Here is a 12532-nt window from a genome sequence, read left to right on the forward strand (position 1 = left end):
GGGAGACATGCCTTTCCCGTGAGGGATCTCAGGAGGGAAGGGCAATGTGGCTGGGTGGGGGCCCTCCAGCCAGTCACAGAGGAGCCAGAGGGGGCTCAGAGCTCCATCCAGCCTAGGGATCCTGTGGTCACAGGGGTGGAGAGGGTTTCGGAGGAGGGGACCTCAGGTGGCAGGGATGGAGCTTCCTGGAGGAGCCTTCCTTTCTTCCACCATTGTGATGTCATATACAATAAGAGATAGCTCTGGACCCAGAGCGCTTGCAATCCACATAGACAAGACAAAAGTCTCTTTCCCATTCATTGGCTGATGAAACAGAGGCAAGGGGAAATTAAGTGACTTGTTTAAGGTCACAAAAGGAGGCCATGTCTACCATACAGGGACTACAGTAGCATCACTACAGTTCTGTAGCTATGCCAGCATAACCCTGTAGCATAGACATAGCTTGTGGTCATGTCTAGTCTGTGGAGAAGATTGATGCTGCGGCAGTTGGTCTTCTGTTGTTCAGTTTAGCAGGTCTAGCAAAGACCTACTAAATCAAATGCTGAGGGTGCCTCCATCGATGACAGAACTCCTACTTCTTGTGAGGAATAAGGAAAGTCAATGGGAGCATCTCTCCCATTTACCTCCCACTGAAAGGATGGTGCTGAAGATCAGTTTAAGATACACTGACTCCAGCTACGTTTAAGTCGACCTTTGGCTGTAGTGTGGATCTGGCCTGTAACAATGGAAGCCGGGAAGGGGACGGATCCCACCTCTTCATGAGATGTCTGTGAAAGGAAGGTATTGAGGCCTACCCAGAATATATCAAATGAGCACCAGTTTAATTGTAAGTGTAAAGGAAAGGCAGCATTGTGAGATACTGGAGAAAAAAATAAAAACAAAATTTGATTGGATGACCAACAATAACCCCGCTTTTAGGGAAGTAAGTAACTCAGACAGCAGTATGCAAGAAAGTGCTGATTACCCCAAATGGAGCAGACGAAAGTTTTTGTAAGGGCAGAATGAGACAACAAAAATATAACATCAGCAATTGTCAGGCGAGTGGAGGAGTACCAAAATATCGAAACAGGGTATATAAGGTTGGCTGAAACAGACCAAGAACAGATGGGTTGCGAATCCAAAAAGCTAGGTCTGATCAGCCAGGGCTCCCGCCCCGGCGATGAATCTTGCTGTTGTACAAAAGCTCCGAAAGAGGAACAAATAAGCTCCGAAAGGGGAACGAACACCGGTCGTAAGTTGCAACGAAAAATCCAAAGAAAGGAAAAACATAAAGAAAAGAATATCTCCTGAATCTAAGCAATGCTTCTATCTTTCTTAACGTGAGTATTATATATTTGTTGACTCCATAAATTGTTTAAAGGTAAATCAGGAGGGTATATCTGTAGAAGTTATTATTTCTTGTTGTTTTTTAACCGTACTGTTTTTCTACTTTTTCTTTGTATATTATATTGTCATAAAAGAATCAAAAATAGTGAATTGATTTAAATGGAAAATTAATTAGAAAAGTAAATAGAAAAAATAAAAAATCTTTGTTTGACCCTAAAAAGAAGTATTCCTCTGTCTGTGGTTTCAAATCCTTTAAAGAACCAAACCCGGTTACCGAAATGGTGTCACGAACAAGATTTGACGAGAGCAGAGGATGGCCTTTTCATGGGTTAAACAAAATAGAAGGCATAGGACCTCTCAACCACTAGTTATATCATAATAAGGATGAGAGTGAAGAAAACATGCTCAAAATAGGAGCAGTTCTAGCAATAGGGGAAGAAAATCATACATATACCCTACATGTAACATGTTCAGGGTTGAGATGTTTAATGGCTAATAATGATCTAGCAAAATGGGAGTTAAAAGATTGCAAAATACCATTACCAGATGTAACAAAAAACCCCATCTAAAGAAACAGATTATAAAAAACTGCAAAACATATTAGAAAGAACAGCTGATACAACAGATCCGTATTGAAATGGGGGTACCCCAGACATATTAAAATTGCCAAGTCAAACAACTGACCAGTTGATGGGAGAGGTACTAGAGGACCTTATAAGATATGCTAGAGAAAAGAAAAAATTAACTGCCGACAAATGGGATCCAAATAAAGGGATCTGTGTACTTTGGCACTGGTTGAAAAAAAAGCTGGAAATACAATAACTAAATTAGAAGGCTCAGTAAATACCCTACAAGACTTATTAAAAAAAGAAACTCAGGAGAGAGAGGAAAAAAAGGGAAATAATGGGAAAAAAGATATAATAAAACCAACAGCCCCACCCCCTCCTTATCCTGAATCAGTCAGAGAGGAAAATCAAAAGGAAAAAAGTATTAAAAGGAGGTGTATACCCATGGGATATGCTAACGGAAGGAATATGCACAGGGGAATGTAAATGTGAGAAGGAGATAGGAGAAAAGATTGAGGCTGGAGATGATTTGGTCAAGGCTCATCTGATAACACAAATAATATATAAACAGAGGGGAGGACTTCCACCTGTAGCCAGTATGGAATCAAGAGAAAGATCCCAAATAGAAGTGAATGACTTAATAAATTGAACCCGAAGGAGAAAAACAGGAAGAGGTAGATAGATGGATTTTGCAATTTAACAGACCCCAAAGACATTATGGTGAATATGGAAAACTATTATGGGTTTTAAATGAAATAAAAGATAGGTACTTTTTAATGACAAGTGTAGGTCTTACTTTACACGCTCCAAGGGTGTCAGCTTTAGCATGGCTTACCATGGAGATAATACCACCAAACTTTGAGGGCCAGAAAAATACTTGGGAAAAACTGTATTATAGCTGGCTAGTAAGTTGGTCAAACAAACTGAGGGAAAATTTAATACCCTGGGAGGCCCCAAAAGCCACACCAGGAATAACAGAAACACCCTGGATATTTACAGATGGGAGCACGAAAGGGGGGAAAGCAAAGGCAGGATATTACTGTACCAAATGTGAAAACAAGTTCTTTATTGTGTTAGGGGAAAAAGTGAATGCCCAAGAAGCAGAAGTAGAAGGAGTTAGAATAGGATTACAACATGCACAAGAGAGTCACCCTAACAAACCATGGAATTAGGCATAGATAGTATGTATTGTATAAAGACACTGTTAAAAGGGAATACAGACATTGAAACACATACAGGGTGGAGAGAAATATGGACCATAATTAGAAATCACGTAAGTGGTACATCAGTGAAACATATCCCTAGCCATAAAGAAGGATACAATCCTGACCACAAACAACTAGATAAAGAATTGCAAGAATTTGAAGTGTTAGTAGAAAAAACCAAAGAAACAGGAGAAGTGAAAGCTATAACAAAACAAACTTTCCAAGACGCCCAAGTAATATTACAAGTGGAGCATTTCACAATACAAAAACTGGACTTACAAAAAAATAGAGGTTATAAATCTGGACGTGGAGAAATGAAATTGGAACATTTTGTTAAAAAATGGAAAATTTATTGAGCTACCAATCAAGAATCAAACTGTAGAGAATGTGGACGAATCACCCATAACAATTGTGGACATATTAAATGATTTGGATGGAACAATTAATAAGGGTATAGAAAGTGCAATAGGATGGGGAGCAAGTGTTTGTAACTTTTTACCCATGTGGATATCAGGAAAATGGTTTTAGATTGTTTTGGGGAAAAATTCCACATATATATAATATTCATATCACAATTATTAATATTATTATTGCACAAACTATAAAATATATGAAAATAAAATAAATAGAAAATGAGCAAATAGCAGATGCACAAGCACAGAGGGAAATAGAGTTATTGTAATTAAAGTGTCTCATTTGACACGGGAGGATGTGAAAGGAAGGTATTGAGGCCTACCCAGAATATGTCAAATGAGCACCAGTTTAATTGTAAGTGTAAAGGAAAGGCAGCATTGTGAGATACAGGAGAAAAAAATAAAAACAAAATTTGATTGGATGACCAACAATTACCCCGCTTTTAGGGAAGTAAGTAACTCAGACAGCAGTATGCAACAAAGTGTTGATTAGCCCAAATGGAACAGACGAAAGTTTTTGTAAGGGCAGAATGAGACAACAAAAATCTAAAGTCAGCAATTGTCAGGCGAGTGGAGGAGTACCAAAATATCGAAACAGGGTACATAAGGTTGGCTGAAACAGACCAAGAACAGACGGGTTGCGAATCCAAAAAGCTAGGTCTGATCAGCCAGGGCTCCCGCCCCGGCGATGAATCTCGCTGCCTCACATAAGCTCCGAAAGAGGAACAAATAAGCTCCGAAAGGGGAACGAACACCGGTCATAAGTTGCAACGAAAAATCCGTCTGTGGTTTCAAATCCTTTAAAGAACCAACCCCGGTTACTGAAAATGTCCAGAGAAGTTTAGGTCAGCAGAGCTAAGATGCCCAAGGGAGTGTCTTTTACACCACCAAGAGCGGTAGTTATGTTGCCCTACGTTTTAAGGCTGGAGCCTGGCAAAAAAGAAAATTGAACGTAGTTCCCTAGAGTCCCAATTAGGTGCCTTATAAACACAAGCTCAGCCTTCCTCTAAGCCAGGCCCATGTAAATACGTTTCATGTTAAGGCATAAAAAACTCATACCTTTTGGGAAACCTTGCTGCTGGCCTGCTCTGCATCTTTGCCTTTCACCCATTCTCACCAGAGCCAAATGCCTGTGTCCAACATCTTCTCTCACTCCCATGACTTTCAAGGCTCTGGCACAGCCTGTTTTTAAGGTCTTGACATATGCCACCCCATTCCAGTGCCTAACAATGTTGCTTGAAAGACAGATTTTCCATTGATTTGTCCATCTCTGCCCCTGAACTGCTGTGTGGTCTTGGGCTCGTCTCTTTCCATGTCTGAGCCTGTTTCCCAGCCTGCTTCTTGAATAAGTAGATTGTAGTCTCTGGGACAGGGATTTTCTGATACTAGAGGAAGTCCATGGGTCATTTTTTCCCTCCATAACATTTGTAGCCACAAATAGCCTGAACTGTCTCTATCAACCACAAGATCAATCTAAACCTGAATATCAATGCTATATGTAAAAGGTCAGGCTTAAAAAGACAAACAACTCATATCTGCTAATATGTTAACGTGCCATGTCCGACCATTGATTTTATTATGGAATTCTGCTTTGAAATCCAGGTGGTCCCTGAATTCCAAACATCCAACTTACAAACAGCCACATATACACACACAAGCTCACTGGCAGCCTCAGGGGAGCAGGCAAAAGGCACAGAGGACAGCAGCTGGAGGAATCTGGAGGAGCAGGGGGCAGTCGCCCACCCAGCGGCTGGAGAGAAGCAGCACTTTGAAGGGGAAAGCGCCGCTGTTCTCCAGCTGTCGTCAGCACAGCTGACCCCTGCTCCTTTGCAGCCCTCTCACCCGCGCTCGCTAGGGTTACCAGACAGTCCAGTGTTTGAGCTTTCTGTTCAGGAAACAAATTGAGAAAATATAAATGAGAAAATATACATGTCCGGTATTTTCTAAATAAGATGTAATGTCAAGTGTGTCTGGTATTTTTGTTGAAACCATCTAGCAACCCTAGCGCTCGCACCTCTCACCACCTCCGGGTGAGTGGGGGCTGGGGGCTGCATGGGGTGGGGGGGTGACGGATGGCCAGAAGTCCCCTTCAGAATCTACACCTACCTGCTCATCCTCCTCTAAGAAACCTGCCTTTCCTCACAGACCAGCACTGAAGGGTTAAATTAAAAAAAATAAGTTTTACTATTTTTCATTGCAAATATACAGTATTTCAGCTACATTGTGGGTTAAATAGGCTTTTATGTGCTAGCCTGGGAACCTAACTACCATTTATAGCATTGTTTCTGTGGGAAGATGCGTTCAGAGTTCTAAACAACCGACTTACAAACTTTTGGGCTGTTCATAAGTTGGGGACTTCCTGTAGACAGAAAAGTCCCAACAACATTAACATACTGCTGCTTTTCTTCTGTGTACCAATTATCACACTGAACAGCAAACCATTTTTCCCTTCGTTACTATCCAAGTGATTGGGCAATTCTACTACTAAGAGATATGGTGAAGAAACTTTAATACCAGATAAATGTTTAAGAAAATAAAATCCCAGGCCCTGAAGAAAAAGCTCTGTATATCCCAAAAGCTTGTCTCTTTCACCAACAGAAGTTGGTCCGAGAAAAGATCTCTCACCCACCTTGTCTCTCTAAAAAAATAATTGCATGCATTTTGGAAAGATCTTTGATCAGATTTCTATTCAGAAACAAAAGAGAGACCTCTGCTGGGAAACAGAAAAATTAAAATACCCTTAATAAACCTGATATTTTAAATGATGCACAGTTCATTATGTATACACAATTCCATAGAATGTTTAAACAAAGAAATCCAAATTTGCCTAGTATTACAATCATATAGCTCATCATTTATGCAAAGAAATAGAAAGAGACTGGGAAAATGCATATATCTGAGAGCTTCAGAAATCAATTATCTTGTATGATAGTAAAAAATAGTCTTGGTATTTAAAAAGAAAAACAATTAACCTAAATTATGTAACAGAAAATATTTCATTCAACATTATATAAAAACTTTAGGTGCATAAGTAAAGTGATGTAGGATCTAATGCTGTATTCTTTACTTATGTAAGTAGCACCTACAATGGCTTTGAGGAAACTATGTATATGAGAAAAACATGCAACATTGGTATGTAGCTTATTGTGATACACCCTACGGGGCTTTATTATATGGATTATATAAAAATAAAAAGAACCTCGCGCCCCTTTACAGGCAGTGGATGTCACACTGTAAAATTTAGCAAAGAATAAGATACAAATTAGAACTTCAATACTGAACTACAAAACCATTTCAAAAGGTTTCAAAAAAATAAGAAGTCCACCCTCCAGCACTTGATAGCTAGACTTACTTTTGTTTTGCAAATACTTTCAGGCACTAACTCTCTTGGTAAATGTTTGCATTTTTATACACTCCAAAATAAAATAAAAAACCCACAACTCCAGCTTTCTGTAATGCAAAAAAAATTGATTTTTGATTAAAAAGAACATTTTCATTAATTCCCCCAGCTGTAGAGTAGCCATTTTCCAGTAGAATTTGGCTGTTTTCTCTGCATGCGACACCTCTGTGGGTCAACATCAGCAAGGTTCATTTTCATAAGATCATTCTTCAAGCATGCAATGCAGAAGACTATTGTCTAAATACAGTATGAGCAACTTGATTGGGTGCCTAGTTTCCTGGCATTTACTCCCCCATCAGTTGGCTTTTAGCACACATTTAAGGTGCCTGGTACTACTGGTCCCTCTTTGAATGAGCTCATGAACCTATATTTTATTATGCAGCAAATTTTGGACCTTGGTCTTATTAGACAAAATGTCATTCACATGACAGTAACTGAACTGGAATTGTTTTAAAGGGGGCATAACTTGCCCTAACCAGTTTCTGCTGCACATACATTTTCTGCTTTCAAAGGAGAAAGATCTCTGAAATATATGCATGTAAATCAGTGCTTCCCCTAGGCTAACCCCGAGCCCTCTTCATCTCCCATCTGATCACTAAATACATTCCAAACAAATATGGCAAAAGCTAGACATAACAGCACATCTAAGAGATGGGGGAATCATCATTTAAAATCTCACATTTACTTACACGTTAATGACTTAGCCACACAGATAAGTTACTCGTGTATTTACATAGCTGGAGAGCACCTTCAGAAACTATGTATTAATAATTCTAATATCTAGGACCAACATGGCTACAACAACATTGCAAACTACAAATAATCACACCAGATTGGGTGGTGGTTTGATAACAGAAACTATAAAAAACAAAACTGGTGGTCACAAGATGAAAGTCTAATATACTAACCCACCTTTCCATTGTTTGGCTTAGATTGTTTTTTTTAGAGAAGGCACATTTAGTAGGTTACTATTGCTTATTTTCAGAGACTGTTTATACAAAATGTATAAACTTCATAGATAATTTTCAGCATCCTGATTTGAGGCATCATGTTTTATGGTAACACATTATTCCTGCAGAGTTAGTCATATTTCTGTGCCGAGGAACAAGGATATACCCAACCCTCCTTCACACTCCACATTATAATGCTACTTAAGCTGCCATGTATCCTAAGCAAGCCTAGTGTTTGTTTCAAGAATCAGGTTTCTGAAGGTCAGTTTCCCAAAAGCTTGGACTTGGAAGAATCATTAGGATTCGGGGCTGATTTTGAGAAGCTTCTTAGACCCAACCCACGAGGCTTTTCTGGAATTATGTGCCAGCAATTTCAATAAAAGAACTTCTTCAATGTGTGCTCCTTCTTAACATCCTGCTTTGCCTTTAATTCTTTGAGTTACCTTCAAAAAAAAATCATCTGGGGCTTCTTCTTCCCTCCCTCCTTTCTTTTCAAAAAGAGCTTATGAGTAAAATACACAAGCTCCCTTCCTGAGAACGTATTGGTCTGAATGTCTGCTGATTGATTGACTTCACATGCACACAGGTATTGACTTGGCGATATATATTGGATGTGTTTCTTTCAGGTTCCTCTCAGGGTCTTTCCCTTTGAACATCTAAGCAGTAGCACAGCACCCCGATGAATTCTATTCACAGCACATTTTGCTGCACTTTATTTTAAGTGGTGCTTGCACACTGTACTCTATGTTGTAGATGTCACCAGAAACCAGGCAGAGCAGTAGGGTGTACGTAGCTTTGTAAGCACTGGTTTTGGGGCTGGACTCCGACCCTATGGATCCCCATGTTCTCTAAACCGTAAGAGACACGAGCAAAGCAGCACAAGCCATGGTCTTCCTTGAGCAGGGCAGCGAGATAGAGGAGGGACCAGATCTTCTGGTTCCTCCTTTCTATAAATGAAGAGCGCTACTCCTGATGGTGCGATGTAACCTAGTTCTTGGTGTGGTCTGTGTGTTTTAAATGTCCAGTTCTAAATGTTGAGAGTAAAGGGCGGCGTATGTGAGTGGAGGGGGGGGGGGGGGAAGCTAGGTTTGGATTGCAGAGCAAACATAGAATAATAGGACTGGAAGGGACCTCGAGAGGTCATCGAGTCCAGCCCCCCGCCCTCAAGGCAGGACCAAGCTCCGTCTACACCATCCCTGACAGATGTCTATCTAACCTGTTCTTAAATATCTCCAGAGAGGGAGATTCCACCACCTCCCTTGGCAATTTATTCCAATATTTGACCACCCTGACAGTTAGGAATTTTTTCCTAATGTCCAATCTAAACCTCCCCTGCTACAATTTAAGCCCATTACTCCTTGTCTTGTCCTCAGAAACCAAGAGGAACAAATTTTCTCCTTCCTCCTTGTGACACCCTTTTAGATATTTGAAAACCGCTATCATGTCCCCCCTTAATCTTCTTTTTTCCAAACTAAACAAGCCCAGTTCATGAAGCCTGGCTTCATAGGTCATGTTCTCTAGACATAATTCTCATTAACTGTCTTGTTCTGTATTAGGTTTTGTTTTACCTTGACTGTATGCTCTGAGTAAGTAAATGGTGGATTCAATTCAGAGTACATTTTGCTATACTTTAAGTGAGCATGTATCTTTCACTTTACATTAATCAGATATTTAAGCAGAAAGAGCAACATGGAATCTTGAAAATACACATCCACTTACACGCCTTCTTCTATTACTTCACCCTAATTTGATTACACTGTCCCATGCTATCCATCCCATCCACCGTAACTGCAGCTTCAGTTTATTAAGACACAGAGCATAAAGCCAACATGAAAGGAAACCTAAGAAAGAATAAGAGTTAAAAGAGAATTATGTTTTCTCTGCATTCCAAAGTTAGGCTCCCCTCCTCCCATCCCTCTTCTCAGATATACTCACCCAGGAACCTACCCCTGCAACAAATTCTATTGCCAACTCTGTCCACACACTATACAAAGTGACAGCATCACAGGACAAAACTACATGAGCCCCTGATGTTGTGGCTTATACAACTGTAACGTGATATATGCCATCAAGGCAGAACCGAACCTGGGACCTCTAAAGCTTAGTGCATAAGCCTCTGCCACTTGAGCTAAAAGCCAACTGGCGGTCAGCTAAGGCTATAGAGCCAACTCATTCTCTCTGTCTAATTTGTCTTAGTGCCATTACATGGGCCAGTTAACCACACCCAGTATGTGTGGGGGTTACATAGCCACCACCAACAGTGGCAAAGACTGGGTATAAGGGAGTGAAGACACGGTGCTCCAAAGGCACAGGGGGTATGTCTAGACTACATCCCTGTGTTGCCAGAGGGATGTAAATTAGACATACCGACATTGCAAATCAAGCGGGGATTTAAATCTCCCGCACTTCATTTGAATAAAAATGGCCGCCGCATTTTGCTGAGTCAGCAGTTGGTTGGCAAAAACAAAGCCTTTGTCAGCCGATCCTGTAAACCTCATTTTACAAGGCATAAGGGATAGGCCGACAAAGGCTTTCTTTGTCGCCCGATCCCCGTCTTGACAGCCGCTTTTTGCTGACAAACTGCTGACTCGGCAAAACGCGGTGGCCATTTTTATTCACATGAAGCGTGGCAGATTTAAATCCCCGCTTCATTTGCAATGTCGGTATGTTTAATTTACATCCCTTCAGCGACAGAGGGATATAGTCTAGACATACCCAGGGAGTGCAGACACCATGCTACAAAGCAGAAACAAGACAGCTTTCTCCAAGTACTCTGTCTCTTTTGCTAATCTAGATTGACCAGTGCTCAAATGAATCAGCAGCAGCAATAAAAAGGAAGTTAAACACACTAGGCCAGCTAATGACTGCCCAGGGGTTGAGATAGCAAGACATGCAGGAGAAGAAGGAAGCCAAAATGTGCCTCTCTTTGCTAGCATAGAGTTGTACCCAGCAAGCCCGTGAACAGAGGGGGAGGGCTGTCACTGGACAGCATCTGCAGAGCTGCAGGTGAGAAAGATGCCTTATAAACACAGGTATGTATAATACTCTCAAATACAGCTATTTCTCTGCCTCTCTTTTCAAAGTACTCTGGGGATACAGTGTATAGGAAAGACACCATATAAAATAAAGCTGCAGAGCAATGGGGCTTGATGAGTTAACTCCCTATTCCTCCTTCAGCTCGAGATCTGCCATGCCCTAGCAATCAAACAAAACAGGCTGTTGCAAATGGCTGCATCATCTTGGCGTCAGCACTTCCCGGCCCGAGGCTGTCACTCCTTTTTATCCTCCCTGGGAAATCAGAGTTTGAAAAGGCACATTCTGTTCCTCCAGAAGGGAACAAAGGACACAAAATGTAATTACTAACATTACCATACAAACCGTTCCTTACAGAGCTGTGTGCTATTCTGAGCCCCAAACACACTTCTGCCCAGAAGAAAATTCGTCCTGACAGACAGTCTCGTACTGTTGTTAAGCACATCCAGGGCTCACTAAGATTTCTATTGCCCAATCCATACTTAAGGCAGTAGTGGACAGTGGGGCAGACCATTAGGTTCTAAGTGTGGCTCTCAAGACATTGGTTTACTGTTGCCCATGCATGGAGTTGACTGATTCCTCTGCTTTCCGTCTGCAGAGGTCTTCTTCTTACCGGTATACTGAAGTCACATGCACATAAAGCAAAAGCATGTGAAGAGAAGTGCGTGATGCACACAACACTGAAAGCTGTGTGTTTCCTCTGCATCCAATCAAAGCATCAGTTTCAACAGCCGCTGAATCTGGACACCAGTTCCGACTTACATACAGATTCAAGGTAAGAACACCAGGCGTCCCCAAGTCAGCTGCTGCTGAAACTGATCAGCAGCTGATTCCAGGAAGCCCAGGGCAGAGCAACAGCAGACCAGGGAGACGGGGAGCAGCTTTTTTCGCCCCGGAGAAGGCGGGCGGCGGGACCAGGTGTCCCGCTGCTCTAGTTCTCCGGGGCGAGAATTCCACGTTTGTAACTGCGGATCCGACGTAAGTCGGATCCGCGTAACTCGGGGACTGCCTGTATCTAACTTCTCATCCACAGGGTTCTACTAAAATCAAAATAATATATGAAAATGAACACTTGAGACATTTATTTATTAACAATTAAGTTACTATACCAATAGCATGTGTATTGCAAATGTAACTTTATTTGTGATTTTCCACTGCAAGCAAAACGCTTTGTTTTAGGAATGCTTTTCTGGCTTTGTGGTGTGTAAACTCGTTGATAATTGAAGAAAAATCTAATTTACGTGCCACATCACTCAATGTTAAGCATTGCGAGCCCATTCAAATGCTCTTGTCCCATTGTAGAATGATGATAGTTCTTTACTTGTTTTAACATGTTGAATGTGCATTCACCCGAAGCCACTGATGCAGGGAGACTGACAAAAATGTATAATACAATTGTGACATTAGGAAATAGATTCAACAAGATGAGGTTGAATATTTCTTGAAGCAGTTCTTTTGGCTTGCAGTCTGCTTTCAAGTTGGTGGAATCAATACATTTCAGGAAGACAATCTTGTCTCAGAGATCTCTTGAAATTTCGTTGTTGTACATTTGTTGAAACTGTTCAGCTGCTCAATATAGATCTTCATCACTTAGTTTTCTGAACTCCCAAAGAAATCCAAAAAGGGTACAAATTTATCA

At 41.0% G+C, this 12532-nt stretch overlaps 1 long non-coding RNA gene across 1 annotated transcript in view; it reads left to right on the plus strand.

Moving 5' to 3' along the window:
• The first annotated feature begins 685 nt into the window (after positions 1–685).
• Positions 686–12532, plus strand: part of LOC142831253 (uncharacterized) — a 51251-nt gene continuing 39404 nt past the window's right edge. Inside the window, exon 1 of the long non-coding RNA XR_012906942.2 lies at positions 686–1319. This is a non-coding gene — a long non-coding RNA (uncharacterized LOC142831253). The remainder of the gene's footprint in view (positions 1320–12532) is intronic.

This window comes from Pelodiscus sinensis, chromosome 13 (genome assembly GCF_052426305.1).
Source record: "Pelodiscus sinensis isolate ZL-2025 chromosome 13, ASM5242630v1, whole genome shotgun sequence".
NCBI lineage: Eukaryota > Metazoa > Chordata > Testudines > Trionychidae > Pelodiscus > Pelodiscus sinensis.